At 42.9% G+C, this 25,077-nt stretch overlaps 1 protein-coding gene across 2 annotated transcripts in view; it reads right to left on the bottom strand.

The window, feature by feature from the left end:
* The window catches only part of LOC309563610 (mannose-binding protein C-like), a 606,610-nt gene that overhangs the window by 81,229 nt on the left and 500,304 nt on the right, over positions 1-25,077 (bottom strand). The gene's annotated exons all lie outside the window — the stretch shown is intronic.

Below are 25,077 nucleotides of genomic sequence, written 5' to 3'. Positions count from 1 at the left end.
TTCCATCACTATTGTGGCCAGAAAGAGTCCCTGTGGGTTTTAAAATTCGCCTGCCTATTGAAGTCTCTGGCGGTTCGCCCGGTTCGCCCGCTAGCGAACATTTGCGGAGGTTCGCGTTCGCCGTTCGAACGGCAAATTTTAGGCTTGCAACATCTCTAGTATTATGATTCCAATTGTTGTAATTGTGACTTATCCTATGCTGAGACTTATTCCTGGCCTGTATAATCAGATGCAATCACCGCGGACAATCATTATCAGATAACTGAACTCACCAGACACTGTTTCTTTCCATCCACATAGGTTTTTTTGCAAGCAGTAGGTATAGCATACAACAAAATGTGGCAGATGTAATGTGTTTCCAGATGCGAACAGATTGTATGAAGGCCTAGACAGATGTAGCCATCTCTATCCCCACAAGCATTAAGAAGCAGGAACAGGAAATACATCATCAATGGGAGGGGACAGGAAGGAACACAGAAGGTAAAGACAGAAAGCAAGTGCAACAATCGAAACAATCACAAGATGGCAGTATAAACCAATTCTAATGACATTACCACAACTATGCATTATATTATATTTTATATATTGGTGTAAAAGCACAGCAGGTACTAAATTTCAAAAAGAAGTCCTGGTTTGTAATTAGTATTCCAATTCCTCCTCCTTCCCAAAGGTATTCAATAGCATAAAGGTCAAAGATATGTGTGGGCCACTCTTGTTCATCCGCAAAAAAAAATTGTCAAACCATGTCTATATGGGTTTAGCTCTGTGCACAGAGGCATAGTCACAGTGAAACAAAATGGTCATTCCTCAAATTATTGTTACAAGGCTAAAGGCTCACAATTGTCTAAAACACCTTTACATGCTGTATTAATAACAGAACCCTTCACTGGAAACACTGGAACTCGATAATTTGAAGGGGTGTCCACATATTGGGTATGATGGTCAAGTATCCGCAAACTTTAAGCCACATAGTGCATGGTAACAAAGGTTTAATCTGTTCAAAAGAACAAACTTTTACTTACTGGACATTATACTAAATTGAGCCTGTGTAATCAACAAACCAGCTAACAGTACACACTGTCAGTAAAAACAATATATATATAGCTAAAAGTTTATAGACACCTGACTAACACACTAACTTGAAGTATGTGGACACCCCTTCAATTTGTTGAGCAAAGAAAAACGAAAAAGTGTATCATAAATGAAAGTGGGCATGAACAAAACCTGTGTTGCATGAATAAAGCACAGCTTTTGCACAATAAGTGAAATAAAAAGAATGCTCAATACTAGACTCTCCTTTAGGCAGTGCCATTGATATGTTCTCTGGTGACATTAAACAAGGCATAGGAATCAAAGAGATCAACAAGGTAAAAGGCAACTGGAAGACCTTGAAGTATGGCAGATACTCAACATTCCTAAGACACAGGAGCTTTTTAAAAGAGTGAAGCACTAGCCACCAGAGAGTTAAAGCGGAAGTACAACCTAATATCTTAAATTCTCCCCTTCAATCACTAATGTAAGCTGAGTTGAGCCTTATGTGGCAAAATAAAAAAAAAATCCCCAGTTTTTCTCCCTTTATTTTGCAGTATTCAGTGCTATCACATCACTTAAATTCCTCTCCCTTCTGAGTCCAAGAGAAGAAAGTGGGTGTGGTTACTGAAAGCCATTGACAATCATCACTTCCAGGGAGGGGCACTGTTCCTGTGTAGCCAGTGGGTATATACAGGATGGGTGGAGCTGATCATAGGTCTCTGCCCAGTGTTCTATCATCAGTTAGGATGCATTGAACATCCTAATTCATATTAAAATAAAGAAATTAAAAAAGACCAATCCACACAGGACACAGCAGAGGAGGGAGGGGCACATATAGAGTATAGCTGTGCTGGGCTTTGAATGAAGACTACCACAGGGGAAGGAAGCTGGACACAGGGTGGGGAACTTTCAGTGTAGCTGGAAGTGCTCTGGGATCTCAGCTCACAGTCTACAATGATCACTATACATTAAAGGAATAGTACAGGCAACCACACTAAGTCTATGTTTCCACTAGTGCAACTTGTCATGAGACTTGGGACACACAAAAGTCGCAAGACAAGTCACAGCCCATTGATTTCTTTCAATAGGTTTTTATTGAACAAAATTTTTCGAGCAACATACAAGTATTGATGCAGTAAACATGTAGAAGTAATACAATGAATGGATTGAAACAGTATGCGATGAGTAAAAAACAAAAAGAAATCAGGACATTTAACAATAGTATAAGAACTTAGTTGTAATAATAACATTGGAGTGAGTTAGTATAGAGGGTTGTAAAGCAACCAATGCCTTCCGATGCCCCTAATGGGAACATAATGCGTCAGGAAAGCAGCTGTCAAATCTCTAGATACACTCCAGTGTGCAGGGTAAACAAACCGAAAAACCTGCTCAATACATACAAGAAAAATTGCTGAGTACCATAAACAAGAAATTCTTAAGGCAACTATTACAGCAACTAATAAACGTGCATAAAGAAAAGAGGATAGAGTTTGGTAGAGAAGGGGGTCATACCCAAAGGAGAGACAGATGATCTCGGAGTAATAGTATGTGTAAAAGAGCGATCTAGATGAAGAATGAAGAGGAGAGATTGAGAGGGAATGGTAGGTATTATGAAGGGTGTGAGAAAAAAGGTGTACAAGCTAAAATTAAAATGACTGAAGAAAGCAGGGGTAGGATATAAAATAGTGTAATCGGATTAAGATCTAGACCAGGGTGGCAAGGCCCCCTGTTAGTGGAGGGGGAACGGATAATCAGCCTGTAATTGATTTTTTATATATGTAGCACAAGGTTCCCATATTGCCTCAAAAGTTTCAAAAGAGTTTTCCAGCTTACTCGCCAACGCCTCCTGTGCCATGATCCACGATATCTTTCTCTTGGCTCCTATGAAAGACACACAAGGTTTTTTTCCAAGAACTAGCAATAGTTAGTTTAACACCTGTTAATATAAACTGGATTAACCTTTGAGTGAGTTTGGTAGCTAATCTCACCGGAGCATTAAGTAAGGCTATTTGAGGAGACATGTCTACATGCGTGTTTGTAACTTTACAGATCATGTGGAAATTTTTATTCCAAAAGCTTCAGAATTTGGGGCAGCTCCACCATATATGAAGCATGTCTCCTAAAAGCGTGCAGCCTCTAAAACAGGTAGGGTCAGAGGAGTGATAAAGTTTGGCGAGTTTGGCCAGGACCAGATACCATCTCATCAGTACTTTCAGGTTGGCTTCAGCTAGTGACACATTAAGTATGCCTTTATTTGCTTTGGTTACCATCCTGCTCCATTCATCTGGGGACCAGGTGAAAGACAAATTGTTCTCCCAAGCTATCATGTATTGAGTTTTGGATTGGTCTGCTGATAAAGAGATAAAAATACCACCCCTCCGTTCCTCATCCCGACCACACCAGCTTTCATAAGGAGAGATTCTCGGTGTTTGAGACCAGGGACCACAAAGAGTGTGAAGAAAGTGTGAAAGTTGTATAAATGTAAATTTTTCCATGCCAGACATACCTAGCTTTTTTATGCAATAATATTTCGATATTGGATCTGATGGGAAAAGGAAGTGGCCAATTCTATAGAGCCCTTTATTCAGCCACCATTTGAAGGATTGGATATTCAATCCAGGAGTGAACCAAGCAGTCTGGAAAATACTAGCTTGGGGTGGTTCCTTAATGTATCCCATAATGTAAAAGAGTGAGAGAGTGTAGGGGCCATAATGGGGGGTCTATTTTTAGGGGGACACCACAGCAGAAAATCTATTGTTTGGTGGGGGACCGCCTGCCTTTTTATATTTATCCAGTCCGGTATGCCCGATTTCCTGTAGACCTCCGATAGTTGGGCCAGGTGGGAAGCCTAGTAGTATCAGACAAGATTGGGAATGCCAAGGTCCCCTTGTTTGCGGGATCAAAACAGGATCTTTTTGGAGAAGCGGTAACCTTTAGTCCCCCAGATAAATTTGTTAATTTTAGATTGGAATTTATTTAAAAAATCCCTAGGAACCGGTATGGGGAGAGATCTGAAGTAATAAAAAATTCTTGGTAACAAAGTCATTTTTATTGCGTTAATCCTACCTAGCCAGGATAAATCTAGATGGTTCCATTTGTTCATATATGAAATGAGAGTTTTCACAAGGGGGAATAGTTGGCTCAAAAGAGTGTGTCTATGCGGGGAGTAAAGTTAACCCCTAAGTATGGGATGGAAGTTTCATTCCAGAGGAACGCAAACTGAGCACTGAGTCGTGATACAAGATCCGGGTCCAGATTAACATTCAATGCTAAAGATTTGTCATAGTTACTTTAAGGCCTGAAGCTCTGGAGAAGCACACTAGGATTTGACAAATGACTGCCAGAGAGATGAGTGGGGAAGTGACAAACAGGAGAATATCATCGCAAACAGGGCACATTTATGGGTGAGGGGACTGCATGATACTCCTGAAATATCGGGATGATCTCTAAAAAGCTATGGTGAGGGATTCGATAGAGATTGGAAAAATTGGCAGAGACAGTGGGCACCCCTGTCTAGTGCCACAAGAAATTTTGAAGGGGGAGGAATAAAAGCCCTGAACCCTTATCTGAGCTTCTGGGGTGTATAATGCTGTGATTGTATTCATAAAAGTTTCTACAAAGCCCCATCTTCTCAATATAGAAAAAATATATGGCCAAGAGACCGAGACAAAGGCCTTTTGGAGGTCCAAGGAAAGAAGAAAGCCTCTTTGGGGATCATTGCCATATCAGCTTGAGTTTAACAGAGATACTATATCTACCGCCCTACGAATTTGATCGGGACCCTGCCTTCCAGGGATAAATCCAACCTGTTCTTTGTGTATATAAAGGGATATGAAACACGCAATGCGATTTGAAAGTACCTTGGTCAATATTTTGAGGTCATTATTTATTAGTGAAATTGGTCGGTAGTTATTGACAAAACTAGGGTCTTTACCCGGCTTGGGAAGAACTGATATATATGCCAAATTAAGGGCACTGTTCAGGGGTGTGCCTTGCCTTAAACCATTAAAGAAACGAGTCGGAAAGGGGGGTGAGACTATTAGAGAAGGTCTTATAGTATAAGACAGGAAAGCCATCAGAGCCCGGAGCTGAGCGGCTTTATGCATTTTTGATTACTTGATAGACTTCCTCCTATCAGATGGCCGGATGCCACGATCCCAAAAGACGGGCGACTGGACATGTCGCCCGTCATACAGGTAAGTGGGCGGCACGGCGGGGACTCGTTCTAAGGTAAGTATTTCATAATGAGCTAGTATGCGATGCATACTAGCTCATTATGTGTTTGTCTTTCAGGGTAAAAAGGAAAAAAGAAAAAAAAAAAGGGTTTACAACCTCTTTAATGGAGTCTAGGACCCCTCAAGATCAGAAGGAGAAGGGGAGGAGGGGGGATTATAAAGTCTAAAGTAGAATTTCCGAAATGCTTCTAATATTCGACTTGGGTTTTGTGATAACGTACCTCCAGCTATTTTAATCTTTGGGAGGGTATGTTGTCAGGATCTCGGGTTGAGCCTATTTGCTAAAGCTGAGCCCAGTTTATCTCTCTGACAGTAAAATCGTGCATTATTCCAGTGCAAGCATTTTTTGGCCCTAGAAGTGAGGGCTAGATTAAGAGACAGTCTGGCCATATCTAATTTGGTATAGGAATGGTCTTAAAAGAAAGACCAAAATACAGCGCTTGCTATTAAACTATAGTCTTACGAATTAAAAATTACCACTAAAATCTAACCTGTGCTTGTAAAGTGCCGATGTGTCTTCATAAATATCATTAGATTGTTGAAACCGTATTTAGGTAGCATAAAATTGAATATGATTAAAATTTCATAAAACGTAACAGTGGATCATATAAATGAGTGACTGTGACTCTAATAAATATCATCAAAAAACAGACGATCTGTAAAGGTAAAAATATTATATATAAAAGTCCATCAATAAATGGTGATTATGCTCAGGCAATTAATGTCCTCAGTAAATGGTTATCCACAAAAAGTGCAAGTGCTCTGGCTTGATTGTTTCACAGTATCGATTGCTTGCTGACCACCAGGGATAGTGTGTTTTACTATTTTACTTTGTTTGAACCCGATGGATGGGTAATAAAATCTTTATTAAGACTTTATCACGCTGTTTGGAGCCTTTCTTCTTCCCTTTCATTATCCTTGAATATTCCGGAGTCCAGAGGAGCCATTAGCAGCCCGCAGGACCGTTCAAAGGGGAGAGCCACTTAGCCCAAATGGCTAACAAAGCCTGAATGGTCTTAGTGTCATATGGCACATAAGACCCACGTTATCTGGTAAGTGACCCATCTTATTCACTTTTGGAACAAGCAACTGATACTGTGAAACAATCAAGCCAGAGCACTTGCACTTTTTGTGGATAACCATTTATTGAGGACATTAATTGCCTGAGCATAATCACCATTTATTGATGGACTTTTATATATAATATTTTTCCCTTACAGATCGTCTGTTTTTTGATGATATTTATTAGAGTCACAGTAACTCATTTATATGATCCACTGTTACGTTTTATGAAATTTTAATCATATTCAATTTTATGCTACCTAAATACGGTTTCAACAATCTAATGATATTTATGAAGACACATCGGCACTTTACAAGCACAGGTTAGATTTTAGTGGTAATTTTCATTCGTAAGACTATAGTTTAATAGCTAGCGCTGTATTTTGGTCTTTTTTAAGACCATTCCTGTGGCATTTACTCTTTTTTACAGCAGCTGCTTATATAGTTAATTTTAATAATTGTAATAATTTTAATTATATTATATAGTGCTTTTATCATTTCTCACACCTATTGGTTACCCTAAACTTGGCGCAGGGAATATACTTTGTATATACCTTCTACATATCTAATTTGGTAATGGAGTCCTCTGTTGGGTTACGTTTATGAGCTTTGCTTAGGACCTAAAATTCTCTTTCTAGGCGATCAATTTCAAATTTGTTGGCCTTTTTCGCTTGTGTTGAAATTTGTATCAATTTGCCCCTAATAGTATCTTTATGGGCTGCCCAAAGTGTCTCCACAGAAATATCGGGAGTATCATTAAGAGCGAAATATTCCTGAACAGCTAAATCAAGCTCCCTAACTCTACATGGATCATTAAGTATAGATTCATTCAGTTTCCAGCGAAACTCCCCCTTTTGCTTCCGAGAAGTGTACATATTTCGATGAGACCAAAAAGCAGTCAATCCTTGAAAAGGATTGGTGAGGGTTAGAGAAGTGAGTATAATCATGCAAAGTGGGATTAATCTCTCTCCATATATCAACAAGCCCCTGTTGAGCTAACAATGGAGCAATCTGAAGACTCTGCCTGGTGGGTCGAGTGAGATGTTTGCCCAAAGGTCTTTTCTTGTCCAGGCCCTGGTCAAAGGCTATATTGCAATCTCCTCCTAGGATCACTAATCCCTTGAGGAGAGGGTTTAGGGTTTTAAACATTTCCTGGAAGAAAAACATTTTGTTTACAATTGGGGGCATAACATGAAACGAGGAAAAAAAAGGTTACCGTCTATAGTCCCTTTTACCAGTAGGAACCTACCTGAGGGATGTTTGTGTTCAACCTGCAGGGAGAATTTACATTTGCGGGAAAACCGGATGGCCACCCCTTTTATTATCAGCATTGGCCAAATAAAAGGAAGGAAATTTGTAGTGAATAAAAGTATAACTCCCTGAGAATGGAAATAATTCAATACTTTCTTCCGTTTAACAGGGGAGTTTAGCCCTTGTGTGTTCTGGGATGCTAGTTTTAGATGTGGTCTCGGAGAAGCAGTGGGAGCCATGGTGGGACAAGAAAAGGAGGAGCAGTTAAAAAGCAGCACTTACCCATGAGCAGACCAAACCGCCACCTTTGAGTAGCCTGAATCAGAACGTTGGTGTAAAAATCAGCCTCATACACCCCAGTAACTAGGAGCAGAAGTATGTCATTAGTATAAAAAGAGGTAGAAGGAAAGAGCAGAAAAGGAAAGAGAGAGAAGAGAGAATCATTTACGCAAAGGTACCAGCAAGTAGAAGGAACCATAACATCATCACCATCCCAAGTACAAAAAATAGCCTCCTCCAGGAGGGAGAAGGAGTTCCTGTCTGGGAGAGAGTCTGGAAACATATCTCCAGAGCGAGAAGAGGGGAATGAGTATATATATATATATATATATATATATATATATATATATATATATTAGGGCTGTGCATCTTCACTTACCTCACGATTCGATGCGATTTCGATTATTAGGGTCGCGATTCGATCACGATGCATCACGATTACTATGGGGACCCTTTTCTAAAGGGGGATCTATGGGGACCCTGCTCTAAAGGGGGACCTATGGGGACCCTTCTCTAAAGGGGGATCTATGGGGACCCTGCTCTAAAGGAGATCTATGGGGAGCCTTGGCCTGCCCTAAAGGGGATCCAGGGGAACTGAGCTCTAAAGGGGGATCTATAGGGACCCTGCTCTAAAGGGGGATCTATGGGGACCCTGCTCTAAAGGAGATCTATGAGGAGCCTGGGCCTGCCCTAAAGGGGATCCAGGGGAACTGAGCTCTAAAGGGGGATTTATGGGGACCCTGCTCTAAAGGGGATCTATGGAATAGATCCCCTTTAGTGCAGGGTTGCCATAGATCCCCCTTTAGAGCAGGCAAGCATCCCCAGAGATCCACCTTTAGTAGAGCAGGTCCCCACATAGATCCCCCTTTAGAGCAGGCCACATCAGGTTAGAAGAGTTACCTGATGCTAGTTGTAGTACCGTAGGCCCTGGTAAGGAGGAATGCTGGGCTCTGTAGTCCCCCTAGTTGTAGTATAGCAGGCTCTGGTAAGGAGGAATGCTGGGCTCTGTACAGAGCTACAGAGCCCAGCATTCCTCCTTACCAGGGCCTACTGTACTACAACTAGGGGGACTACAGAGCCCAGCATTCCTCCTTACCAGGGTCTACTGTACCACAACTAGGGGCACTACAGAGCCCAGCATTCCTCCTTACCAGGGCCTGTTATACTACAACCAGGGGGACTACAGAGTCTGTAGTAGTCCCCCTAGTCGTAGTATAACAGGCCCTGGTAAGGAGGAATGCTGGGCTCTGTAGTGCCCCTAGTTGTATTATAGCAGGCCCTGGTAAGGAGTAATGCTGGGCTCTGTAGTGCCACGACTTACCAGGAAGCAGAGCTGCAGCCAGTTGTGGGTGAAGTAGCGGTAGCCGGTAGGTGTATGGAGTAGGGCTCGGACACGGACAGGTCCCGGGTGATGAGCCTCATGTCCGGAAAGCAGGGCCTCCTCAGCCAGTCCATTGGGGGGGACAGCAGTCCGTGGGTCGGGTTGCTCTGCAGGCTCCGCTCTCCTCCTCTCCTCTCCCACGAGGAGCTCTGTGTTTGCAAGCCCGACCGCCGCCGCCAGCCCGCCACTCTCATCAAGCGCCAGCGCCGCCCACCCCGGAAGTGACGTCAAGCTAATCGATTTTGCAGGCACCCCGAATCGATGCAGAATCGCGAAGGGTCGCATCGCGATGCATCGATTCTGCGATTAAATTCCGCAGGCCTAATATATATATATATATATCTGGAATGATGTCCTTGATGAGGTTCTGAACCGTTTTAGTGACAGTTTCAGGAATTCCCCTGATTCTAAAGTTAATACCGTCTGCTCCGGTTTTCTAAGTCATCTATCTTTTGTAGTGCAGCCTACAGCTGGACATGAATAAGAGAAGAAAGGAGAGCACCTCTGAGTGCAATGGAAATTTAATACAGAAATAAAAATGTAGTAACTCACATCAAAGTAAACTGTAAAGCATGTATCCAGAACGTCAGAGGCTCTGTGGTGATGAGGTAGTGATCCGCAGGGCCCAGGGTGTCCTAGGGATCACCGCCTCATCACCATGGAGCAACTGATGTTCTGGATGCACGCTTTACAATTTACTTTGATGTGAGTTACTACATTTTTATTTCTGTATTAAATTTCCATTGCACTCAGAGGCGCTCTCCTTTCTTCTTTTATACATATCCATGCAGAGTTGACTTCACTCTTCCGGAGAGCTGGCCCTGAGAAGCAACCATCCACCCCTGGAACTGTTCTAGACCCTACAGATGGACTCCCAAACAGTAATTTTATGACCTTTATCCCCTGTGATATGCACATGGACTATTAATCCCCCCCTGTGCATCCAATCTCCCTTGGTCCCCCTTATTATTTCTTATTTCCTGTTGTAATACTATTGTCCTTACATGCTTAAGCCGCAGCGCCAACACCCCATTGCTTTTTCCGAGGCACATGAGGACAGATGAGCCAGGATCAATAGGGACAGACGGAAATAGACATTTCAACGGGGGAATCTGTAATGGATGTAATCAATGGTTAATAATGGTTATAGTGAAATGCCTATTTCACCTTATGATGCATACCTTATATATATATATATATATATATATATATATATATATATATATATATATATATATATATATATACACACATATCACAGATGCGGTGAGCAGCAAAACAGCATTGGTTCATTAGATTCGTGTGCAAAGCAATCAAGCCATCCCACAGGCCATATATATAAAGAGAAAAGTCCACAGGGATTGCTGCACACATATTCTTTCTTTTAAAAAGTACATACCAGTACAATTGCAGAGTATTTCATTTAGTAACGTTTCGGACTCTAAGGGCTCTTTCACACGGGCGGTCTGATCGGATCCTCCATGCAGCTCTATGGGGCAGCGGATGTCAGCGGAGACACCTCCGCTGACACCCGCTGACACCCATATCCGATCCTGTCCGTGAAATATGGACGGATGGAAACCCTATTTTTCCATCCGTTCAGGTATCGGATCGGATGAGAGCGGACAGGTGGTCCGCTCTCATCCGATCCCCCATAGAGAGCAGCGGGGGCTGTGACACCTCCCTCTCCGCACTGCAAGCGGAGACAGAGCTGTCATCCGCCGGCTCAGCGGGGATCGCGAATCGAACCCCGCTGAGCAGCACGGATCCGCCTACGGAGGCGGACCGTGTGAAAGAGCCTTAAGGTTAACATCCTTCTTCATACAGAAATACATCTAAATCTTCATACAAATACAAAAGCTTATATATGCTCAATATCAATTAAGAATCCACCAAGTCATCAATCATTAATTCATTCACACAGGTGTCACCAATTGGTCATTAAGAAGACTGAGATAAGGTTACAAGCATTGGATCCTTCCCCCCCATACAATTAGTAGTATCCAGTATATTCTGTCCTAATGGTAAAAAAGGAGGAATATTTATCAATATAATAGCTCCAAAAAACATCCATTTTAATTATTGAAGTAACACCATTAATCATATGTTCAGGTATTAAATATAGTTGTCACTGTTGAAGGTGTAAGACAAATTTACTGGCGTATTGAAGACCAAAAAATTATATTTATATAAATAAATATAAATCAAGTTCCGAATTTAACCCCATCGGTTGTAAAGTCTCCAAGAAATGAATCCACTGGACCTCACGCTTTCTAAGTTGTAATTCACTATTTTCTTCCCTTCTATTTCTTTGTATGTTATCTATAACCATAAACCTCAACTGGGACACTGAGTGTCCTTTCTCTAAAAAGTGTCTCGCTAATGGCAACTGGGTTAATTTGTCCCTAATTCAGTATTTATGTCGGGCAATACGGTCTTTAACTTTTTGAGTAGTTTCCCCAACATTATATAAGCCACAAGGGCATTTGATAATATATACAACATATGAAGATTGACATGTAAAGTGATCTTTGATTTTTATGGCGTATCCCTTGTGTGGATGTGAGAATTTTTTTTTTCCTTTTATCATTGAGTTGCATTGAATGCAGCTCAAACATGGATATGAGCCTGTATTTTTTGGTCCTAGAAATGTCACAATGGGACTGGGTTCAACATACTGATCTGTCTTCACTAACCTATCACGTAGGGTTCTGCCTTTTCTGTATGATGATAACGGGGGTACATGAAATTCCTGAATATTGGGATAATTCTCTCCCAATATGGACCAGTGTCTCTTAACAATTTTTTGTATATTAGCCGAAAATGGGTGAAATTATGACACAAATGGGATCCTTTTTTGGGAACCTCATGAGTTTTTAAATGTCATTTGTCAAGATACAGCAGCTCTTTGTATTTGGGTGTGGTCAGGCAATGGAGCCGTAGAGTCTCATTTTCACATGGCTCCGTGATCCAAGAGGTGCTACCGCCCTGTGCAGCTAGTGATTTCCCTCCCTCCTCTATGCCTGGTGCTGCGAGATTACAGAGGATTCAGGCAGACAGCAGCAGAGCCGATATTTCGGCATATTTTTTGAGACATACCCCTCTGACTGGTCAGTCAGCAAAGGACTGCTCCAAGATGGCGCCGACCCGCCCGCCCGCAGCAGGACATGCGGCAGGTAAACTGATTGAGAAGGGAAGCGCCCCTCTGATGGAGACACAGGACGCCCGTGCAAAGAATCCACACCATCCAGCCTCCCCAATGGCACCCCATCTGGAAGGTGCAGTGGTGTCTGCGATTCAGTCAGCCCTGACATGGTGGTCTCAGACTATGGAATGGCAGGAAATCCTCGCTACTATACCCACTAAACAAGACATCACAGAGATGGCGGCATCCATCGTAAGTACTCTTACTCAAGAGATTAACTCACTTAAACAACAAATAGATTACACAGAAAACCGAGTGGAAGTGGTAGAATCAGGACACACCATATTATCTTCCAAAGTAACTGCTCTAGAAACTTAAAATACAGTCTTACAAAGGCAGATACAAATCCTGCAATTGCAACAGGATGATGCCGAAAATCACAGCAGACGAAATAATGTTCAGCTACGTGGAATCCCAGAGCTAATCCAGGGCCCAGAATTGAGGTCTAAAATAACCGCAATTTTTAATGAGCTCTTGGAGCGACCCCCCACAGAGGCAATAGAACTTGACCGGGTCCACAGAGCACGTGCCCCCCGAAGTCCAGGCAAAGACCACCCACGGGATGTGCTAGTAAGAGTACATTTTTTATCTATTAACCTCCCTGGCGGTATGATTCTTTCGGATTTTAGGTGCTGAAAGCGGTACCATTATTTTGCTTGCAATTCTTGAGAATGAGCAGCCCAAACCAACTATTTACATATGATTTCTTTTTACCGTGTGTTCTTCTTTATAACATCCCGAGTATGATAAAGTTTGAAACACAAAATCCTAAATTATAATATAATTAATAACTATAAAATAATAATATAATAATAACACTTTTTTTTTCCAAAAAATAACACTTTTTATTCAATAAATGATAGTAAATCATGTAATCAAAAACACTGAAATTTTTTTTTTGTCAAACAAGGATGCAATATATATATTTTTTTCCCAAAAAGGATGCAATATTACTTGTCATACTGCTTTAATAAACGTCCCGTGTGTGGAAAATTTTGAAACAGGGCACAGCGCAAAGTCCAACATCACAGTCTGGACAGTAGTACCGCGTTTCCTTTCTTATTTTCCGCCCGGTGTCGTCGTGCTTGGAACAGCACACCACACACATCCTTGTGGGTGCAGTCTTCTTCTCCGTCGGCGGAATGAGGTCCATAAAATGACGACCGGTCAGTCGTTCGGGGTTCACAACACCAGCAGCACGGCGTCCGGATCGACTTACAGTTGGTGTCTGGTGCCTGAGAAAAATGAGCTCAGCAATTTTCCACACAAAGCCCGCATGGATCACAGGCCGGTCACTTTTCTTTTTTAGCAGAATGAAGGCATTCCACAAACTTCTCCAGGAGGTGTCTGAATATTTTTTTATAGTATTTTTTCTGCTGTTTCCGCATTGCTGGATAGAAAGTCATGGCCTGGTCAGCTCTGTCCACACCTTCCATGGTGTTATTATAATCCAGGACCAGTTGCGGTTTCAGAACATCTTTTCCCCCTTTTGTATGGACCATGACAGTGGATGGTGCTCATCAGGCAGACATCTTTTTTGTCGCGCCATCTAAGTGCCAACATTTTGCCTTTCTGCCAGGCAACTAACTCTCCGGGCTTGAGTTTTTTGTTGGCAAAGCTGGGGGGCATGTCACGCCGGTTTGCTCTGACGGTCCCATACGCATCCGTCTTATGCTGTAGGAGGAACTCAAACAGTTCTGGGGACGTATAAAAATTGTCTGTGGTGACACAATACCCCTGATCCAGCAGAGGCTCAATCAGCGTCAGAACAGAAGCAGTTGCCATCCCATAGCTGCTGAACCTTTGGTTCAACTTGGTTCCTCTCCCGGTATATAGGACCGAGTTCCAAATATAGCCAGAGCTGGATTCACACAGCATAAAAGATTTGATTCCAAAGCGTGCTCGCTTGGACGCAATATATTGGATCCAGCTAAGTCTCCCTTTATATGCCATAAGACTTTCGTCTATGCAAATGTCCCTTTCTGGGACATAGGACCGCTGGAAATTTTTCAAAATTAATTGGTAAATGTCCCAGATCTTTTTCAGCTTCGGAGCCGGATGAGAAGTCTCATCAAAATCCTCATTATTGGCAAAGTGCAAATACCTCATAATAAGGGAGAATTTGTACTCCGACATAACGGTGCCAAAAAATGGAGTTGCCAATAATTTGTTTGTGGTCCAATACCACTTCTGCAGGGCTTTCCCCACCACTCCCTGCAGAATAATTAGGCCCAGGAATTTCCAGATATCCGCACTGGTAACGGGTTCCCACATCCTGCTCCTGGAAAACCGCCGATGTGCTGCGGCTTGTTGTTCCTGGTACCGATTGGTCTCCACAACAATTTTTTGGATAACCTCATCAGTCAAAAAAAGTTGCAGATACGCCAAGGGGTTATCCTACTCAACATCGACTTTGAGACCAGGCGTTCCGGTAAACGGGAACCTTGGGGGCGCTTTGTGCTTTGTACTGCAGTCGATCACGCACCAAGTACGCACATCGCTCGGCACAGTCACAGCATCATCGCTGACATCACTTTCAGCGTCGGATGACGAGCTTCCCCATGAATCACTGTCACTCCACTCTGCATGCGATTCAGGATCGCTGTCACCCTAGCGCCCAGCAGGTCATACACCGCTTTTGATGTTGTGGCGCACTTGTTTGAGGCCATGGTCGCTCTGCAATGATCTAGATACAGTGTATGGGAATAATGCAGGAAGTGCAATGGAGAAAGCACTGGGGTCAAGCAAAGGTCAATTTATTATATTTTGGGAATGTAATCCAATAGGATTACAGTGTATCAGTGTGTTTTGGTGTTATACTTTTTGAATTTGCCGCCGGTTCCACCCCCCGGCGGACGTCACGTCGCCGGAGACGGAAGCCGGGGCTGACAGACGATCGAGAGGAAGATCCGCCGCCGCATACCGCCCACATACATCGCTGGATCCCGGAGAAAAGGTAAGTAAAACCTCTTCCAGCATCCAGCGATCTTCCTAACGCTACCCCGAGTGTGACTCGGGGTTACCGCTTTTGGCTCTAAAATCTTACCCCGAGTCACACTCGGGAATACCGCTAGGAAGGTTAAGGAAGAGATCATGAGGAAAGCCTGGGCAAAGGGTCCTATGGAAAGTGAGGGGTTTACCATACGCTTACTCCCAGACCTCTCCCGGCGCACATTAAAGATGAGGGCCCTCCTGAAGCCTCTATTGGAGGTAATACGCTCAGTGGGAGCTACTTATCATTGGGGGCACCCCTTCCATCTGGTTGTTCAGAAGGGGGGGTCCTCTTATGTCTTACGTTGGTTGGACCAAGCACCGGGACTCTTCTCTTTTTTGGACACCCCACCAATCCTTATTCCTGAATGGCTAGAGGAACCCCGTAACCAACCCTCTCTAACCCCCCTTTTCAATAGATCTCAAAATTTAAGGGACCAGCAACAACATGGAACTGATATCTCTAGAAACATACGAGAAGATCCCGGGCCTACTGTGTGAAGAGATCAAATCCAATAATATTATGTGTATAAATACTCTTAGTAGTCTTTTGATATCTTTGGGCCCCATAGGGGCCAGGGGAACATGGTAATAGAGGAGGGAGGGATATGTGATATATAAATAAGTGGTGGGGGGGGTGGGATACTGGGGAGTAATGGACCCATAAGATGAAGCCACAGGAAGAGAGTAAATAATGTGATGTAGCTATTATTGTGCTGTGATCAAGACCACAATATTCCTCCATATTGCTTTAACTTGCTCTCCCCTGTTTCTATCTCCCCATATGTCTCAATAAGATATAGGGCGGTCGCCTGCGGGCTGGGGCCATGTGTACTCATATTTTGTATTTTTTCTTTCTTTCTTTCTTTCTTTGGTTTTTTCGTACACTCTACGGAGCTATTAGGCCTTCTACCTCCCCCATATTAGGCCGCGCTAAACTGCGCAAGGTTAAATATTAACCCTTATTTAGATTTATTACGTGCGGACCGATAGGATGGGGGAAGAAGAATAAAAGTATAAATAAAAATCAATTTTTCCTTTCTATCCCCCTTTTTTTTTTTACCGCCCTTTTTTATTTTTACCGCCCCCCCCCCCCCTTTTTTTTTTTTTTTCAACTTCTCTTTCTTTCTTTTTCTTTTCTTTTTTTTCTCCCACCCATCCGGCAGAGACAGGAACACAGAGGTGAGACATGGCGGCTCCAACAGGTGAGACAATATCAAATCTTAAATTGACCACTTTAAACGTCCGAGGGCTGTCCACCCCGGAAAAACGCTCACGACTGTTATCTGATATGCGACAAAGCCATACTCCTATAGCGTTTTTCCAGGAAACCTACTTTAAGAAAGATCTGATCCCCAGACTGTATAATAGGGATTTTCCTTGGGCATACCACGCTCCCTCGCCCATCCCTAAAGTGAAAGGCATGAGTATAGTCATATCCAAAAATATCCCATGGGCATTTAGGGCCCTACAGGCCAACCCCCAGGGCAGGTATTTGATGATTAAAGGGATGCTGGGACAAAGAGTAATTACTGTTGTGAATGTATATTTCCCCAATGTCAATCAAATACCCTTCATGCAGTCTTTAACATCGACTATATTGGAATTCCGTGAGGGGCATCTGATAATGGGGGGAGACTTCAATTTTTCACCAGAGCCCCTCATAGACACTTCACGAGGAATATCCCAGCTATCGTACTCTCGATTAAACAGATTGAAGAGGGAAATATCCCTTTTAGATCTGGTTGATCCTTGGCGAATAATGCACCCTGGGGTGAGAGACTATACCTACTATTCAGCTACACACAATACCTACTCCAGAATAGATAGATTTATGGTATCCCAGAACGACCTCCCTCTGATTGCTGCTACTCATATAGATTAATTTTCCTTCTCAGATCATGTACCTGTTCATCTGTTGTTTGAGTGGGACTCTGGACCACCAAGATTAGCGACTTGGAGATTAAATGAATCTCTCCTGCAGATTCCCACTGCAAGGGCTGAAATTGATGTAGCCCTGACAGAGTATTTTGCGAATCACACTGACCCGTTACAAGCACCCGGGATAACATGGGAAGCCCATAAGTGTGTTATTCAGGGAGTAATAATGAGGATAGGCTCTAGACACAAGCGAGATCGAGAGAGGGCGGTAACCGCGCTTTTAGAACGTATTACAACATTAAGCTCTTCCCATAAACAGTCTCTGGCGAGAGAACACCTAATCCCCCTTATGAAAGCAAGGGAAGAGTTGAATAAACTCTTATTTCAGAGAACAGTTCGGAACCTTATGATAACCAGAATCAGACAAACCGGGGACAATGTTGGCGAGAGCCTTGCGCGGGCCACAAAAACGCACAGTAATTTCACAAATACAAAACACAAACGGTCGGAAAATTCACTCTTCAATTGAGATCGCAGAAGAATTTAAGGCGTATTATAAAGCCCTATATAATTTGCCACCTATAGATGCAACTAAGAACACACAGGAGAAAATCAATGTGGCGACGGCATATATACAAGCATCTGGTATGCCTCCTCTGTCGCTAGAACAGACGACAGCTATGGAGGGTAAAATTACAGAAAAAGAGTTGACCCTGGCCTTGTCTCAGTTTAAGCGACATAAGGCTCCCGGCCCTGATGGATATACCCTTCCATATTATCAACAATTTATGCAACATTTGAAGACCCCTTTATTATTATACTTCAATTCGATTTGAGAAGGAGGAAGTATGCCTTTAGATTCTCTGAGGGCCTATATAACTTTGATACATAAGGAGGGAAAGAATCCATCACTGTGTGGGAGTTATCGCCCGATCTCCCTGCTCAATACCGACCTTAAATTGTTCTCCATGGTGTTGGAAAACCGATTAATACCTTATATCCCACAATTGGTACACTGGGATCAGGTCGGTTTTGTTCCAACCAGGGAGGCGAGGGATAACTCGACCCGAGTGGTGGATCTGATACATAGTGCTCGATCAACGCAAGCCCCCATGATGCTACTTTCCACAGACGCCGAAAAGGCCTTTGACAGGGTGGCCTGGGAATTTATCCAGGCCACCCTGTCATATATTGGCCTAGGACCGTGGATGTTGGGCTGCATAATGGCCCTATAATCACCCATGGCGGCAGTACGGGTTAATGGGTGGGGATCGGATTTCTTTGAGATCAACAATGGTACGCGACAAGGCTGTCCATTATCCCCCTTGATTTTCATCCTAGCCTTAGAACCATTCTTGTGTACAATACCCAGGGATGGAAATATCACAGGTGTCCGGGTGGTGAGTGAACACCCCAAGGTTGCAGCGTTTGCTGATGATTTGATTTTTTTTGTGATGAATCCTATTAAATCTTTGCCGCATATACTGGATGAACTTCAGGTATATGGCAACATATCTCACTATAAGATAAATCTCTCTAAATCTGCAGCCTTGAATGTTTCTGTGCCCCTGGACACCTGGAGATCTATATGTACAGCCTTCCCTTTCCATTGGTCCCCCAGCTTGATAAAATATCTTGGGGTGAATATTACGGCGGATCCTGGGAACCTTTATTCAGCAAATTTTTTGCCCCTCTTGGGGATTATTTGTTCGAATATCCAAAGTTGGCAAACACTCGCACTGACTTGGTTTGGCCGATGCAGTGCACTCAAAATGAACATATTGCCACGTATTTTATACGTTATGCAAGCTCTTCCAATATCAGTCCCTGGGTTGTTTTTCTCTCAAATACAAGCACGGTTTCGATCTTTTGTGTGGGCCACCAAATCCCCTCGGATTGGGATGCGGATCCTCACTCTCACCTAAAGATAGGGGGGGATTGGTCTACCAGACATTCTCCAATACTATAGGGCCTTGCACCTTATGCGAGTATTGGATTGGCATTGCAATTCCACTACAAAACAATGGGTATCTCTAGAGAATGGGATGACTGGCCGGCCTGTTCCTCTGGCCCCCTGGACACCAATCATGGCAAATTATATACTTTATTCGCACCCGACAATTGGGCCTACAATACGTGAATCCCGTAAAGTACAAAGTCACCCGAAGATAGCGCCATTGATATCTCCTATGACACCAATCTTAGGCAACCCTGATTTTTTACCAGGCTGCATGAACAACAGGGTGACTGCTTTGGCTCAGGTGGGGAAGGTGCGTCTCATGGATGTTTGGACAGAGAAAGACCCGCCATCTCATTTGGAGATTAAGGCATGGCCAGGGTTGAATCTAGATCCTTTTAGTATTCTACAAATCCGACATTTTCTTCTACATCTTCAAAGGCAGGGCTATTCCCCGTGAGCATTGTCCCCATTTGAGACATTATGCAAGGGGGGATCATCTATCCCACATACACTCTCTTTTTTTTATGCGATGTTGGGAGAAACAGTGAAGGAACAACCTCTGCTGTATATACGTCAATGGGAATATGATCTCAAAGTCTCCTTCACCCCCATACAAATCAAAAAAACTTATCAATGGTACATAGGTCTTCCCTGGCTAGCAGATATCAGGAAACTAGCTACAAAACCCTTACTCGCTGGTACAGAGTCCCTACACTCCTGCATAAAATGGATGGGTCGATTCCAGATTGTTGTTGGAGATGTGATGCTGAGGGAGGCACAATGATGCATATTTTTTGGACATGTCCCTCTTTGAGGGATTTTTGGAGGGAGGTCGCTCTGGTGATTAAGGAACTTACCTCGGTGGAGGTGGGCGAGGATCCAGCACTGTGCCTACTTCACCTTACGAGGGGATCAATTAGGAAATATAGGAAGTCTTTGATAGCTCACTTACTCAATGCTACGAAAGCCTGCATTCCAACAATGTGGAGACAGACATGTCCCCCTACGCGACAAATGTGGACTGCAAGAGTAAATGAAATACATCGCATGGAACTCCTAACCGCAGCATTAAACAATTCTGAGGAGCACACACGAATACGCTGGTCCCCATGGTTACAATTCACAAGCTCCGATGAGTATATACAGCTAAATCTGTAATTCTATGGATATCTCCCTTATTTGTATAAGGAGTGAGCCTCTAGATCCCCCTGACTCTGCCGGAGTCGATGGGGGTTTTTTCCTTATCTTTTTCCCTTTTTTTTTTTTTTTTTTCTTCTCCCTTCTCTCTCTTTTTTCTTCCCTCTTTCCATTGGTCTGTAGGTGGAGCCCCCGGGGGGGATAAATGGGATACGTATGGAGAGGTAGAAGGAATAATACATAAAATCTGTTATATATTCTTTTTTAATTTTTTTATTCCTCTATAAAGTTAAATGAAACTTGTGATTGCCCTGACAACAACAGCTCTATTTGGTTCAGATGTTTGCTTTTCTTTTTTTTTTTTTTTTTGGAAAAAACAGGAAAAAATTTCTCCTTGGGGTTTTTTTATTTTTCTGCACAAATATAATGGATCTAAAATTATACACTAAAATATTTCACAATATTAGCCACATATGACACATATCATTAAAAATATTTACACTTTTTTTTTCTTTTATTATCAAAGTATAATGAGGAATTATCCCCTCTTTCCCTTTTTTTTTTTTTTTTTTCTTCACTTTAAGTTTGGAGTTTGTGAGATCACTTTTCACGGATTGTTTTACACTTGTTGTGTTTAATTTTATTTTTCACGATTGGAATTGGATTACATTGAATTGTATTGAATGTGATATTTTCCTGTTTTAAGAAACATCTGAAAAATGAAATGTACTGTATCCTTAAAGAAAAAAATTAATAAAAATGCTTTAAATTAAAAAAAAAAAAAAAAAAAATGTAATTTGTTGTTTTTGTTCCCTATTAACTATCTCTGAGGGCTATCCCTCATATATATATATATATATATGTTACTGCTGCATTTACTACCTTACTCAATATGGCTGCTAGATCACCCCTCCCTTCATGGAATCCAAGATGGCGCCCCAGACAGAGAGACTACACCCAAAATAAGACCTTGTCATGTCGTGGAAGAGAAGCATAGACACATAGATACTCCAATCATCCAATCACCACCTTATACGTATTATATATGACTATTTCCTGGAATTAATTTCTTGATGCTTTATAAAGCTTAAAAGAGGAACAAATAAAGACAGAACAAACTATTCTGACAAGTGTGTCAGCGTATGATTCTTGTGTGCACACACTGATTCTGAAATTAGGCCAGGGGCAGATATAATCTCGGACTGTTTTGGTCCCAATCCAAAATATTCCAGCTGGACATGAAGATCCTGCAGTTTATCAGTATTTTGGTTGGTCCGAGTGATGGTGTGATCAAGTTTTTGTTTGATCGCTTCAATGCGTGTCCCTATATTGTTTAAATCCACCTTGATGTCCCCAGTGATCCTGGTGGCACTAAGGGATAGACCCCTATCAAGCATTTTAGCAAATTTTGCAAATAAAGAGTCAACTTGTGCAAAGTTAGTAGGAGAGAGTTCAGTGAACTGAGGAAAGGCCCTGCTCCATTTTCCCATGACGTGCAGGGGGTTTGATCCATCATAAGGCCCAGTAGGAATTCTGTGGAGGCGAGGGAGGCTGGGTTGAAACTGGGAGAAGTCATGGGTAAGAGAGGAGTAATGGCTGGCATGGCAGAGTTGCCCTGAGTGTGCAGCGGAGCGGGCTGTGTTGGATTGTGAGGGGTGTCCTGCATGCCGTCCGCCCTCTTTGCGGATCCCGGCCTACTTTGGCTTGCTGCGAATGAGTCTGTGAGGTGTCGTGGACTGTCCCTGAGGACATAGGGGATCTCGCTCAGGGTTTCCGGTGCCCGATGCTGCCTTTTGGGACGCTGTTGGTGGTCAGTAGCGGACGGTGGGGCCGGATGCTTGTCGGAGCAGGACGGAGCTTCCGAGTCAGGCGTCCATCTCAGGGGCTGCCGCGCATGCGCCTCCCCAATTGATTTCAATGACACCTGTTCCCATCTATGCAACTTTGAAAATCAGCAATTTTGAAAAGGTACCTGCAATACTTTGATGCAACTTTTGATGTGACTTTGATCCAGAGAGTGTAAAGTTGGATCAAAGCTCCACTCAAAGTTGCATCAAAGTCACACTCCCAAGTTGCACTCTAGCCTAGTGGCTATGTTTCCACTAGTGCAACTTTTAAGTTGTGCGATTTAGAGTGCGACTTTCAGTGCAGCTTTGAGCAAACTTTACACTCTCTAGATCAAAGTCGCATCAAATGATGCAGTTAAGTAGTGCAGGTACCTTTTCAAAGTTGCTAATTTTCAAAGTCGCATAGAAGGTAATGGGTGCCATTGAAATCAATTGGCTGTGACTTGTCTTGCGACTTTTGTGTGTCCCAAGTTGCATGACAAGTCGTACTAGTGGAAGCTGAGCCTAAAACTCATTACTCACATGTAATGAACAATAGAAATCGATCTGTATCATTCTGAACTTTCAAAAACGTTCCTTTGTATCCTATTTCTTTAATTTATTGCTCAGGTCACGTGACCCCCCCTCTCTCTCCCTCTCCCTCTCTCTCTGTCAGGAAACACTGCTAGCCTAAACAAGGCTATGAAGACAGGATGAGATCATGTTTTGTGAAGGATAAGAGGGATGAGGGTGGGGCTGGGCAGGTCTAGGCATGCCTGTCTAAGAAAGACCGACAACCTTTTCAGGAAGTGAAAGACAGCTTAACAAATTCAGATAAAGGGAGATAGCGTTGACGGTGAAGAACAGGAAAAGGCTGTTTGTCTAGCTTAGATAGGACTTTCTAAGCTACACAATCAGCTAGCCAGAAAATGAATAATATCAAGGATAAAGATATTTAACATACTATTAGGAGGAAAAATTTCATTTTTGACTGGAGTTTTCCTTTGACTGCTTACTGTCTGCCCCTAGCATATAAGCGGTGGGGCGGGAGCTGCGCCAATGCCAGTTGAGGTACCCATATGTGATCGCTGTGTGGCCCAGCCAATCACATGACATGGTACAAGACCAAAAAAAATTACTATGTAATCACTGTGCCCAATCAGGACACAGTGACAATGTAAACAGAAGTCGCATGGTACGGCTTCTTGCTCTCTCCTCTCACACAGCAATCGGTCTGTGAGAGGAGAGGAATGATTTTTGTGAGTGTGATTTTTACATGTAGTTTCATCCACAATTACGCTGCTAGCCAGAGCCCAGTGTCACTGATCCCTGCCCAATGCTTTGCATACTCTGCAGTCAGTCACTGTCACCTTTACCAGTGTCATCAGTGTCCTGATCATTGCCATACCAGCGTCCTGATCACCGCCATACCAGTGTTCTGATCACCACCTTGCCAGGATCATGATCACCGCCATACCAGCATCCTGATCAGCACCATATCAGTGTGTCCTGATCACCTTCATATCAGCATCCTGATCACCGCCAACCCAGCATACTGATCACCAAGACACCAGTGGGTCCTGATCACCACCATCACCTGTGAAGAGTGAGAGAGAGACATGCAGCTAACTAAGAGTAATTTTCAGCCTCTGCGCAAAGTTTACACACACACAAAAATTACCATCCATTTTGCAGTGTCTCTGATCTCAGCGCAACAGTGTCTAGTGTGAACAAACTGCAGCAAACCACCTGTCACCTGTCATATTGTCATCACCAGTGCTGCCAGGAACAGTGTCCCTAATTGCAGTGACACCAGACCACTGTGTTTTAGATCGGGACCAAAACACCCTGAGATTATATCTGCCCCTTGCCCAATCTCAACTTCGGTGTGGTGTGCACACAGGGAATAAATCATACGCCGACACACTTGTGAGAATAGTTCGTTCTGCCTTTATTTGTTCCTCTTTTAAGCTTTATAAAGCATCAAGAAATTCATTCCAGCAAATACTCATATATATATAATACGTATAAGCTAGCAATTGGAATATCTATGTATCTATGTGTCTAGGATTTTCTTCCAGGATATGACAACCTTCTATTTTGAGTGTAGTCTCTCTCTGGAGGCGCCATCTTGCTTCCACGAAGTGAGGGGTGATCTAGCAGCCATTTTGAGTAAGGTAGTAAATGCAGTAGTAACATATATATATATATTATTATATTATTATTATACAGGATTTATATAGCGCCAACAGTTTGCGCAGCGCTTAACAAAATGAGGGCAGACATTACAGTTACACTACAATTTGGAACAAAAGGAATCAGAGGGCCCTGCTCGTTAGAGCTTACAATCTAAATATATATATATATACACATAAGGTATGCATCATAAGGTGAAATAGGCATTTCACTATAACCATTATTAACCATTGATTACATCCATTACAGATCCCCCCCTTGAAATTTCTATTTCAGTCTGTCCCTATTGTTCCTGGCTCATCTGTCCTCATGTGCCTCGGAACTCTTTTGATGCCGCACGTTAGACGGGTGATTACTAATCAATCAATCCCCCTTTGCCAAGGTCTTTGCACATGGGAAGTCAGATGCTCTCCTTATGGCCCGACGGGTCATAGTGTGGGGTGGGAAGTGTCTGCAATGGGGTACATGGTTCTTTATCATCTTCATCGCATCCTATATCCTGATTCACGAATGTGGGGGTGGTTTGGTCTATTGCCTTTTCCAAAAATTCCTCAAACAAGGGAGTACACAAGAGACCACTAAAGCAAGGATGATCAACACAGTCACTCCTATCTGTGCCAGGACTTTCTGCCACCCACTTA

The sequence above is a fragment of the Pelophylax lessonae genome, assembly GCF_965119305.1.
Source record: "Pelophylax lessonae genome assembly, chromosome: 9".
NCBI lineage: Eukaryota > Metazoa > Chordata > Amphibia > Anura > Ranidae > Pelophylax > Pelophylax lessonae.
This window is presented reverse-complemented; position numbering and strand designations above follow the sequence as displayed.